Source organism: Pteropus alecto, unplaced genomic scaffold, assembly GCF_000325575.1.
Source record: "Pteropus alecto unplaced genomic scaffold, ASM32557v1 scaffold124, whole genome shotgun sequence".
NCBI lineage: Eukaryota > Metazoa > Chordata > Mammalia > Chiroptera > Pteropodidae > Pteropus > Pteropus alecto.
The window spans coordinates 448423-460359 of NW_006435779.1; the positions used below are offsets into that span (position 1 = coordinate 448423).

Genomic DNA, 11937 nt, shown 5'->3' on the forward strand with positions numbered 1-11937 from the left:
CTTTGTCTTTAAACTTTGGCATTTTAATTATGACGTGTCTTGGTGTGGGCCTCTTTGGGTTCCTCTTTCTTGGGACCCTCTGAGCTTCCTGCGGTTGTATGTCTATTTCCTTCACCAGGTGAGGAAAGTTTTCCATCATTATTTCTTCAAATAGCTCTTCAACTTTTTGTTCTCCTTCTTCAGGTACCCCTATGAAATGGGTGACATTATTCTTAATTTTGTCTCACAGGCTCCTTAAATTTTTATTATAGTCCTCATTACTTTTTTCTTGCCATTCTGGTTGGGTGACCTTGGCTTCACCATCTTCTATATTGGTGCTTCGATCCTCTTTTTCCTCCATCTGTTGATTCCCTCTAATATACTCTTCATCTGAGATAATGTATTCTTCATTTCTGACTGGTTCCTCTTTATAATTTCCATTTCCATTTTTATGTTTTTTTTTAACTCTTTGTTAAAGTTCTCACTGAATTCATCTACACTTCTCTTAATTTTATTGAGTATCTTTATAACCAGTGTTTTGAGCTCTGCATGTTAGATTGCTTGACTCCGATTTTCCTTGATCTATGTTCTGTTCTTTCATATGGTTTCTGCTTCTTTCTCCTCCCATTTTGGCTGCCTTTCTGTGTCTGTTTCTGTGTACTAAGCAAAGCCCCTAAGTCTCCCAGTCTTATTAGCGTGACTTTGTGCAGTAGGTGTCTAGCAGCACAGTACTGAGAGGGGTTCAACTGCAGGCCAAATTTAGCCCCACCCTGTGCCCCTTCAGAGCCACCTGTTAAGATTCAGCAAGCAATCCACAGATGCTGTGTTTATAAGTTGCCTCAAGAAGCCACACCAGAAACCGAGGTCAGCTGCCACCAGTGTGGGTCTTGGAACTACTCAGCAAGTGGCACAGGACACACCAAGGACAAAACTGGGTATGGCTTGGGTAGGGCCACCAGTTGGGGGAAGTGGAGTTTCAGGGAGTCTTCTGGGAATAGCGACCTCTTTGATGACTTCTCAGCTATGGCGGTGACGTGTCTGCACACTGGGAGAGGGGAGGGCTCAACAGAGTAGCAATAGATTCCACCAGCACATCTACCCGGGAGAAAGCCTCACCTCCAGCCCTCGGTCTAAAAACTCAGTGTCCCCCTGTAAGTCCCTGTGCCCCACGAGCAGCCTAGCTGGCTCAGAGTGAGCAGTTCCATCACCATGACAGTCCAGTTGCAGACATGGCCCCTTTAAGAGACATCTGCAGCTGTCCCCTGCAGCTGCCTTAACCTCTGTCCTACTCAACCTCTGGAGACCAGGCAACCTCACACCTTCGCCCCCTCCTACCTCCTATCGTTGCAGGGTAATTTCTTAGTTCTCTCCCTAGTGGTAGTGGTTCTGTTCATCTAGACCCCCAGGCAACTCTGCTTGCTGTTGGCTCCGTGTTTCCATCTCAACTTTGACGTGGTTTCAAGAGGGGATGAATGAAGCTTTTACCATCTTTGCTATTTTCTCTGGTTCTTTATTATTAAGTTTTAAGAGTACTTTATTTGATTTTAGTAATTTGGGTACTGATCACAATCATGCCTTCATCTTTTACACCATAGACTTACCAAACTAAGATATCTCTTTTCCTTGGAGGACTTCTAATCCCAGTACATAAGATAATAACTTCTTCACATACACCTGCCAGTAGTCCAATCAGTAATGAAGCACAACCAGCCAGGGAGAACAGAGGAGCGGTGACTGATGACTGGGGAGATCATAAAAGGCCTCTCAGAGGAGAGGGCACATCTGTAGTGGAACTCAAGGAAGAGTCAGACTCCACCTGAGCCAGAGGGTGGGGAGGGCACAGCAGGCAAGGAAGATAGCATCAGAAGCATGGAGAGGGACAGAATGACCACATGGGCAAAGTAGCTGAAGGTGAATGGAGACCAGGGTTGGGAAACTGCCCAGGTTGGAGTGAAGATACACACTGCAGACAAAAATAAAGCTTGCTACTAAATCACTGGAACTTTATCCAATAATTTAAATTCTTATAAGGGCCAAGGAGATAACATAAATGGGTGAGGAATAGGGAGTGGTAAGGACTCTGACAAACTGGAGGTCACATGACCCCTCTAGAGGGCAGACCAAAGCCTATGGGCCATAGTTGGTCGATGCCCTTCAAGAACAGGGCCCAGAACTGCCTTCTCATTTTTCAAAAGAAGCTGAACATGTAGATTTTTATGTGAAATCTGATTTTCAAATGCTGGCTCTGATTTTTTTGAATCATGAAAGCCAAAGAAAAGGTAGCTATGAGCTGAAATTGGCAGCAAGGTTGCCATATGCTTTCCATGCTTTGCATGAATGCTCATGCACCCCTATGAGATCTCATGAACACCCACATGTATTCATACACATGCACCATCAGTGCAGCCATGGGTGCCCACACACAGACAAACATGTATGCCTGTGCACACATGCCTGAGATCTCCTGGCGGTCGGTGCACGTGCACACACTCACACACACACATATATGCACATGTACACACACAAGTACTTCACACACATAGGCACATGCACACACATGCATGCAGCATTGTACTGGAACACTCCAGCAGAGGCCTAGAGAGAAGCCACCCTGTGGGTGCTGGATCCTTTTTCTTAAGCAATCTTGAGGAAAAGCCAGAGATGTCTTTTGGGGCCAATTTCCTTGGTCTTTCCTAACTCTGCTGGAAGCAGAATTTGGCAACAAGTCTGATTTGGCAACAGCACTTCAGACCCTCCACAGGCCAGCCTGTGAACTTGTGTGGTAATGGGTGGGCACCTGGCCCCCTTTGCTCACACAGACCTCTGGTGTATCCTGGAAGGACTTTAATCTCTTCATTTGACCCTTAGCCCTATAACAAAGACAGAAAAGTATTATCAGTATCCTGTTGGACAAGTGAGTAAACTAGGACTCAGGGAGATACTTGTCCCACCCAGGTGACAACCAAAAAGAGTAGGAGCTGTGCAAAGCCTCAGTCTGTATCTTCATAGAACTTTCAACATCGGACACCCAGGTGAGAATTGAGTTCCTCAATATGCCTTGTGGGGTGGGGCAGGTCCACAGAGGAATAATCTTCATTTGACTCCCCAAGAACCTAAAGCTTATGTCACCAAGGGTTCTTGTCAACTACCCCCACACCCCTTTGACAGATGAGGAAACTGAAGCTTCTGAGGGACAGAGACAAACTCAAGAGATCTAATCTTGGGGGACACTGGTCTCCTGCTCTGGTCAGGGCTCTGCCTGGCATGTGCAGAGATCTAGAATGTGTACAGAAGGTATATAAAACATGCATGCATAAATTCCAGAATATTAGCCAAGGAGCACCTCGTAGTCTGGGGCCAGGTGAGCCTCAGGTTACTGGGGCTTGGTGCTAGCTTTGGCCCCTCAGGTCTGCGTGGAGACAGAAGTCAGTCTGAAGTCTCCACAGGAGAGAGGAGGGGTGTCAGCCTGGTCAGATGGACCTGTTGCTGGGAGCACACCGTGCACATCTTCAGTGCACTAGTGCAAGAACAGATTTTAAAGTGCATTTTATGGAGGTCAGATATGCCCATGATAACCGACCTATGAGCACTGAAGAGCAAATGAGGGCTGGTGACAGCCCCACCAGCATCTCCCAGCACTCATCTAGGGGCAGCCTCTTTTAATCCTTCCAGTGATTGGTTTTAATCCTTCCAATGATTCTGTCCATAAGTGTAGTTAAAATGTGAAATATCCTGTGTCTGATCCCCTGTTAGGAAAGATGAGGCATCAGCTACTTTTCTTCCTCCCCTCTCCTTCCATCTCATTTACAAATCAGGTTTGGGATTTACATTTTAAAAAAATTCTTCTATCGGTACCTGGATTAATTTCCTACTGCAGCTGTAAAAAATTACCATAAACATGGTAGCTTAAAGCAAGACCACCAATTCATCCTCTTACAGTTCTGTAGGCCAGAAATTCTGAAATCATGATGTCAGCAGGATGGCGTTCTTTCTGCGGACTCTAGGACAGAATCCTTTGCCTTTTCCAGCTTCCAGAGGTCACCTGCAGTCTTTGAATTGTGGCTCTTCCTCCATCTTCAAAGCCAGCAGCATAACATCTTCCACTCTTTCTCTGACCTCTGCCTCCATTGTCACACTTCCTTCTGACCCTCTTATAAGAACTCTTGTGATGACATCAGACCCACCAGATAATCCAAGATTATCTCCCCAGGTCAAGATTCTTAAGAACTTGTGGTCAAATGGTGGAGTAAGTAAATGCTGTGCTCACCTCTTCCCACAACCACATCGAAATTACAATTAAATGATAGAACAACCACCCTTAAGAACTACCTGAAAACTAGCTGAACAGAACTTCTATAATAAAAGATATAAAGAAGAAGCCACTTTGAAACTGGTAGACGGCGTCTAGACACGAAATGGTCTGTTCACACCCACATATGGTGGTTAAGAATCTGGAGAGATATTTTGGCTGTGGAGGTCCTCACTGAAGAGCTAGAGTCCCAGGCCCACACCAGGCTCTCCAGCCCAGAGCACCAGTGCCGGAAAGAGGAGTCTCCACAACATTTGACTGTAAGAATCAGTAGGAACTCTGTCCGTGTGAGACAGAGTGCTGCTATAAACCAAAGTGTCCTCTTAAAAGGCCTGAGCACAGACTCACTCACTCACAAACACTTTCCCCAAGCTCCACCAAAGAGATAGCAACTTGAAAAGCACCTGGCACATATGGAGAGGAACTGAATTATGTGGCTTCAGGGTGAAGGCTGGAGGGGCAGCTCCCTCCAGGACTGAAGCACTGGCAAGTGCCATTGTTCCTTTGTTGAGCCCTCCCCACTCCTAGCCAGCAGATGCAGGCAGGCATCAAATGTGAGTCTCCATTTACTTTACTAACACCACTCTCACCTCACCTTTGTGATTCCCTGAAATTCTTCCTCACCTAACTCACTCACTAGCCTTAACCTATTTTATTGGCTGTTCCTCACAAATGGCTGACGTTGGCAAATGCTGCTGAGTTTCTTAAAATCTCTCAAAGGCCCACAAACCCCAAACAAGCAGCAGTTGGCCTCAGCCTACCCTATACCTCTTTCTAAGTGGCTCTAAGCCTGACACTAGTGGCAGATGACCTCAGTTCACAGCATAACTGCTCCCAGGTGCCTCCAAATCTAACTATCAACCACAGATCACTTTGTAGCTTCCAACAGGTGACCCAGAGCAGGATATAGACAGTGGATAATGTTGGCTTCCACCAGAGCCAACACAGTGGTTAGTTTCAGACCACAACAGAGCACCACGCAATTAGCACCACAAGTGACACACCCAAAGGACAGACTCGGCAGGCACCAGAGTCCCATAAAGTGAATCCTACTCTGTGGAATCAGTCCTTGCACGATAGCTTGTCTGCTGTACTGAGTCAGTCCTCACAGTCAGTCAGCCTGAGGATCATTCCCACCTACTGACATGCCAACAGCAATCAAAGCTCAACTACAACACATAACTCACACAAAGGACACTGCTGGAGCACATGGCTCAGGTATTCAGGGAGACTGCCTGACTGGGCCCCACAGAACACCTACTACATAAGGCCACTCTACCAAGACTGAGATACATAGCAGATCTATCTAATACATAGAAACAAACACAAGGAGGCAGCCAAAATGAGGAGACAAAGAAACACGTTCCAAATGAAAGAACAGGAAAAAACTCCAGAAAGAGAACAGAAAAAAATGGAGACAAGCAATCTACCAGATGAAGAGTTCAAAACACTGGTTATAAGGATGTACAATGAACTTGGGGGAAGAATAGATGAACTCTGTGAGAACTTCAGTAAAGAGATAAGAAACATAAAAAAAGAGAGATAGAAAACATAAAAAAGAACCAGTCAGAAATGAATAATACAATAACTGAAATGAAGAATACATTAGAAGGAATCAATAGCAGATTAGATGAAGAAGAGGATCAAATCAGCAACTTAAAGACAGGTAGCAGAAGTCACCCAATCAGAACAGCAAAATGTGCCAGAAGGAGAAGAGAGAGAGCAGGGAATTGAGAACTTATTTAAAGAAATAATGACTGAAAACTTCCCTAACATGGTGAAGAAAATAGACATACAAGTCCAGGAAGTATAGAAAGTCCCAAACAAGATGAACCCAAAGAGGCCCACACCAAAACATACCATAATTAAAATGTTAAACGTTAAAGACAAAGAGAATATTAAAAGCAGTAAGAGAAAAGCAGTTAGTTACTTACAGGGGAGCTCCCATAAGACTGTCAGCTGTTTGTTTGTTTGTTTGTTTGTTTGTTTGTTTGTTTAACAGAAATATTGCAGGCCAGAAGGGATTGGCATGAAATTGGCATCAAAGTGATGACAAGCAAGGACCTACAACTAAGATTACTCTACCCAGACAGGCTACCATTTAGAATTGAAGGAAATACAAAGAATTTCTCAGATAAAAAAAAGCTGAAGGAATTCATTACCACCTAACTAGTATTACAAGAAATGTTAAAGAGACTTCTTTAAGAAAAAGAAAGAGAAAAATAAAAAAATATGAATAAAAAAGTCACAAAGGAAAAAAAGTCTCACTGAAAAAGGCAAACACATATTAAAAGCAGTGAATCAAACTGCACTAAAGCTATAACAAATGTTAGAAGGCAAAAGTAGGAAAATCATGTGTAATTTCAACAGTAAATTATGAGATGCACATACATCCACACACATAGAAGAATTAAAAAATGATGATAAAAACAAACATAAAGAGGGTGAGTAAAAAATGGTAGTAATTTTAGAATATGTTCAAACTTAAGCAACCATAAACTTAAATAAACTGCTATAAACATGTCATGGTATTTATGAAGTAACCACAAAACAAAAATCTACAAGAGATATACAAAAAATAAAGAGAAAGGAATCCAAACTTAACACTACAGAAAGTCATCAACATACAAGAAAAGATAGCAAGTGAATAAGAAAGGAAGAGAACGGTATTATGCTAAGAGAAATATGCCAGACAGAGAAAGATGAACACCATGTGATTTCACTTATATGTGGAATCTGAAGAACAAAATAAACAAACCAACAAAACAGAGAAAAAAACTGAAGGTTGCCAGATGGGAGGGGGAATTGAGAGGCTGGGAGAAAAAAAACGTGAAGGAATTAAAAAGCCTCAGGACAATCAGAGAGCTGATGCATTGGGCATCTCCCAGGGGACAGAGGCCTGCGTCAGTGGGGACCCTCCTGCACCCCTCCTGGCCGAGTCCATCCAGGGGCTCCCACTATGAGGTGTGAGCAGCCTGGTGAGGAGAGGGCTGCTCACAGTGTAGCCCGGTGCACAGTGCTCAAGTCCAGAGCCTGACTGCAGGGCTCCAAGCCCTGAGTCTACCCCTCCTTGGGGAGGATCCAGAGGTCTCCCCCCAAAATGGATCTTTTTTTGATCCCCCCTTTTCCTAGATAATATTAAAGCTTTTCAATAAAATTTTACAAAAAAAGATTTTTAAAAATTGCCAGTTACAAAATAGTCACAGAAATGTAAAGTACAGCTTAAGGAATATATTCAGTAATATTGTAATAACTATGGTGGGATCAGGTGGGTGCAAGACTTACCAGGGGATCATTTTGTAAGTTATATAAATGTCTAACCACTATGCTGTACACCTGAAACTAATATAATATTGAACATCAACTATAATAGAAGCATGAAAAAAAGGGTTTTTTTAACTTTTAACTTAAGCACACCTGCAGAGTTCCTCTTCCCATGTGGGGAAACATTCCCAGGATCTGGAGATTAGGACATGGGATCTTTGGGGGGCCATTATTCTACTGACCACACTAACTCCATAACTTTAAATAATATATTTAACCCTCTATATCTTATGCCATCAATTTTAGCACTGGCTCTTGCCTCCCCAAGTCATTTGCTCAACAAATGTTTGTTCTGGGGAGTTGGGTTTACAGCACTGAACAAAACAAGGAAAACCCTTATTCCCAAAGAGTTTATTTTCTACTGGGGAAGAACAGAAAATCAACTGAATAAATAAGTAAATTATGTTCCCAACACAATTGTTTTGGGGATGATAATTGGCAAAATTTATCAAAATTTAAAATGTGTCTGCTCTTTGACCCAGCAAACCCACCATTAGAAATCCGTATATAAAGATATGTGTACAAGTCTTTTGTATTTTATAGCATTATTTATGACAGCAAACATTTGGAAACAATTTAAAAATTTATTAATGGAGAATTGGGTAAATAAATTGTGGTGCCCAGAAACTAGAATTTATAGATTAATGTGATGCTCTTTATTCCAGGATCTGGGTTTATAGCAAATCCTGTCCTCATTGAGCACAGCCTCGCAGGGCAAGAAAGATCATACACTGAACAAAGGAACTAGATCTTGTTGGTACAGGAGGTGGTGAGTGCTGTGGAGAAAGATTAAGAAGGGGCGGGGATGGGAAGTACTGGTAGATGCAACTTTTGTTTGTTTTTAAACATTGTTTTGAAAAAACTTTAGATTTACATGAATTGCAAAGATAGTATAGAGGTTTCTGGAATGCCTTTCCCCTGGCTTCCCCTACTGTTAACACATTACATAGCCAGGGTGCATTGATCAAGACTAGGAAATAAAGGTAGGTAAAAACTATTAACTAGAGTCCTCTCTCACTCAGTAACATCTGAATCAGACTTGAAGGAGGCAAGGAAAGAGCTATGAGATAGTTGAGGGAAGAGCATTCTTGGTGGAGGGAATAACCAGTACAAAGCCTATTTGATAGGAGCTGCCTGGCATTTCCTCAAAACAGCAGAGCTGGCTGGAATCTGCTGAACTAGAAGAGTGATAAGTGGTGAGGTTCATGGGGCAGGCAGCTTCTGTAGAGCCTTACGAGGTCTTCCTTTTCTTCTGAGTGAAACAAGGAGGAGCCCCACTGGAGGGTTCTAAGCAGAGGTGGGGCACCATCAGATTTTAGCTGGCTCCTTCTGCTGTGCTGAGAGTGAGGCCAGAGCAGGGAAATCAGTGGGAGCTACTACAGTAGTCTAGGTAAGAAGTCATGGGCAGCTTGGGCCCCAGGGGTTGGGAAAGAGAAATTGGATTTTAAGTATATATTGCTTTCCTCATGGACTGGACACACTCTATGGCTATTTAGGTGTTCTTTCACATATTCCCATTGCATATCTGTCAGCTGCATGAGTGAGTGTCAAGGCTATTAACACCTGCATTCTGTCCCATCCCACCTTAACCAAGCCTTTTGTCCTCTGCGCATAGATTTAAAAAATTAAAACCTTATAATTTTTATATAAATGTAAATTTTATATAATCATGACAATTTCACTGCCAGACAAGTAAAGAACTAGTTTCTAGACAGCGTAATTTATCTACCCATTTCTTCATTAGTAAATTGTTAAATTGTTCCCCACTGTTTGCTGTTATAAATAATGCTAAATAGAACAAAATTGTTCACCGATTATTAATGATGGGTTTTCTGGGTCAAACAGCAGGCACATTTTAAATTTTGATCAATTCTCCCAAATTATCCTCTGAATAACAATTGAGCTGCCATCCACAGTGATGACAGCGGCCATTTTCCCACTTTAAATAATTTCAATCTTTTACATTGTTTTCAATTTAGCCAGCAAAATAAAATCTATTGTTATTTTTATTTTTCTGTATATTTACAGCATCTTTTCATCTACTTATTTGCCAATCGCATTTCTTTTTCTGTAAGTTACTAGTCTAGATACACTGTTCATTTTTCTATTGGGATTTTTATCTTCTACTCGCTAATTTATAGAACAGTTCTATGCATTCTAGATATGGTTGGCTTGTTAGCACATACGTATATCTCCATGCCTAATGCTTGTTTTTCTAACTAATCCATGTTTATTCATAAACAAGATTTTTAAATGTTTGTGTCAAAAATATCTGTCATTTCCATCATGGCTTCTGTTTTGTTATTTCCTGTGCTTTAATAATCAGCTATGTATGGTTGGCTCTTTAATCTGCAATAAATTTTGTGTGTATGGTGTGAGGTAAAGATCTATTTTTCCTATTTTGTCATATGAATATCCAGTTGTCCCACTGCCATGTATGAAATGTACATTGTATAACTATTTAGCAAGTAGAAAAGAGATAGGTCAGTAAGCAAGTGTCATGGAATAGATTCAAGGCCAAAGACTTTTTGATTTTTCAATGAAGACCCTCCAGTTCCTACCAATTATTCTGGCATAATCCAGTCTTATGCCCTGAGATGCTGCTTGGGTGCTGATGCCCTCTTAGGTGTGAGAGGGCAAGCTGAGGGCTTTTGGTGGCTGACTTCAGTGCAGCTTGCTGTGCACCGGGGTAGAGTAAAGTCACGTGTTCTGCTTCCTTGAAAGGCAACTTCTCATTGGAATAATAGTGTACCACTTATAGAATGCTGTCAAAGACCATGTTCGTCTGATTCAGTGATGTATACTTGTCTTAGTTCTGAGCCACTGTGATATAGATACATCCTCGACTAGTCTTTAATGCAATGGAGTATCTACTGGTCCCTGACTTGCTATTTCAAACCAGGTAACCAACTTCTTTGCATGAATGTAGTCACTCTCAGCCTCAGCACTGGTGATGACACCATGAGACCAAGGCTGCTTCTCCAGAGGCAGGACCAGGTCTACTCTTACCCACTCACTATGGTCAGAGAGAGCTGACTTCAAGATCAGAGTACAGCTCTGCTGTCAATAGTGCTGAGTCTCCTCCTTCATGGAAGGTTGCTCAGAGCCTTCTAAAAGAACTGACAGCGCCTGCATAATTTGCTCCTTCTTCCACTCCCAGGGCTGCTAAACTTGGCAACAGGCCACTTGTCCATGGGCAGCCAGCCAAGAATGTCCACAGACAGCACCTTCTGCTTGCCACCCCGCCACCATAGGTGGCCTGCTTGTAGAGTGTGCCGTACAGCTGCTGCAGCTTCCTCAACCCTTGGCCAGTGCCTCCGACTTCACTCTGGTTTCCCCAGGCTCACAGGGTCTGTGGAGCAGTTCAAAGGTCTTCACCAGGGGATCCTTGGAACCTCAGCATCTAACTTTTGTTATCATTTGCTGTGCATCATGGAGTTCCATGTAACTGTCATTCTCTCCTACTCTCTTTATCCCTTTGACCTTTCTTCCTTTTGCCCTCATACAGGTCACCATAGTCTTCTAAAATGATGACCATGTCTTGCTGCTTAATAGTCTTGCCCTTGTCCAGTTCAAGGTCCTAGAAAGAAGAGGAAGAGGACACAGAGGAAGAGCTGCTGCTGCTACTGCTGCTCTTCCATTCTTCTCCCCAGTGTCCACCTTGATGAGCCTATTGATGTAGGTGCTGCAGCCTAAACTCTTGCCTGCACCTTAGTGGGACTTGTCTTTTGTGGCCCAGGAGTTCTAGTGGCCTTTGCCTGTGGTGGCCTGAATTAGTCCCTGCAGGCTGTCCTGGTGACAGCTGACTGCCCTTGTGGGGATGGGGGCTGATTCCGGCCCTGCCATACCCCAGCTCAGCCGCCGAGTTCTTGTAGCCCTTGCCCACGGTGGCCCCCACACTACCTGCCTCCAAGTTCTTGTACAGTTTGCTGCCCCCAGCACTGCCTGGCTTGGCCTGCTCCTACACGGTCTTCAGGTTCAAGAGGAACTACTTGAACCACTTGGCTGCCATGGGGGGTGGCCACCAGTGCAGTTCAGGAGTGCCGTCGCCACCAGGCAGGCACGCAAGGAGGCCAAGCCTAGACAGAGAGAGGAGCTAGGCGTGGGGGGACTACTGCGTTCTCCAGGGCTGGGGCACTGGAGGCTCTGGGGAGGACCTGAAATTACTGCTTAGTGTCCCAGGCCATCAGTCGCCTGTTCCTGACAGGGTAGAGGCCCTCTGGTCCAGGGTGGGGACTATAGGATGCTGAGCACACAGGGCACAGCTGCCACTCTAGACATAGACAGTGACAGACAAAATGGCAGGAAGCTCTGCCCAGGCTCTT

At 43.6% G+C, this 11937-nt stretch overlaps 1 pseudogene; it reads right to left on the bottom strand.

Annotated features, from left to right (window-relative positions):
- Window positions 1-10276: 10276 nt before the first annotated feature.
- Window positions 10277-11624, bottom strand: LOC102893410 (annotated as a pseudogene).
- Window positions 11625-11937: the final 313 nt, after the last annotated feature.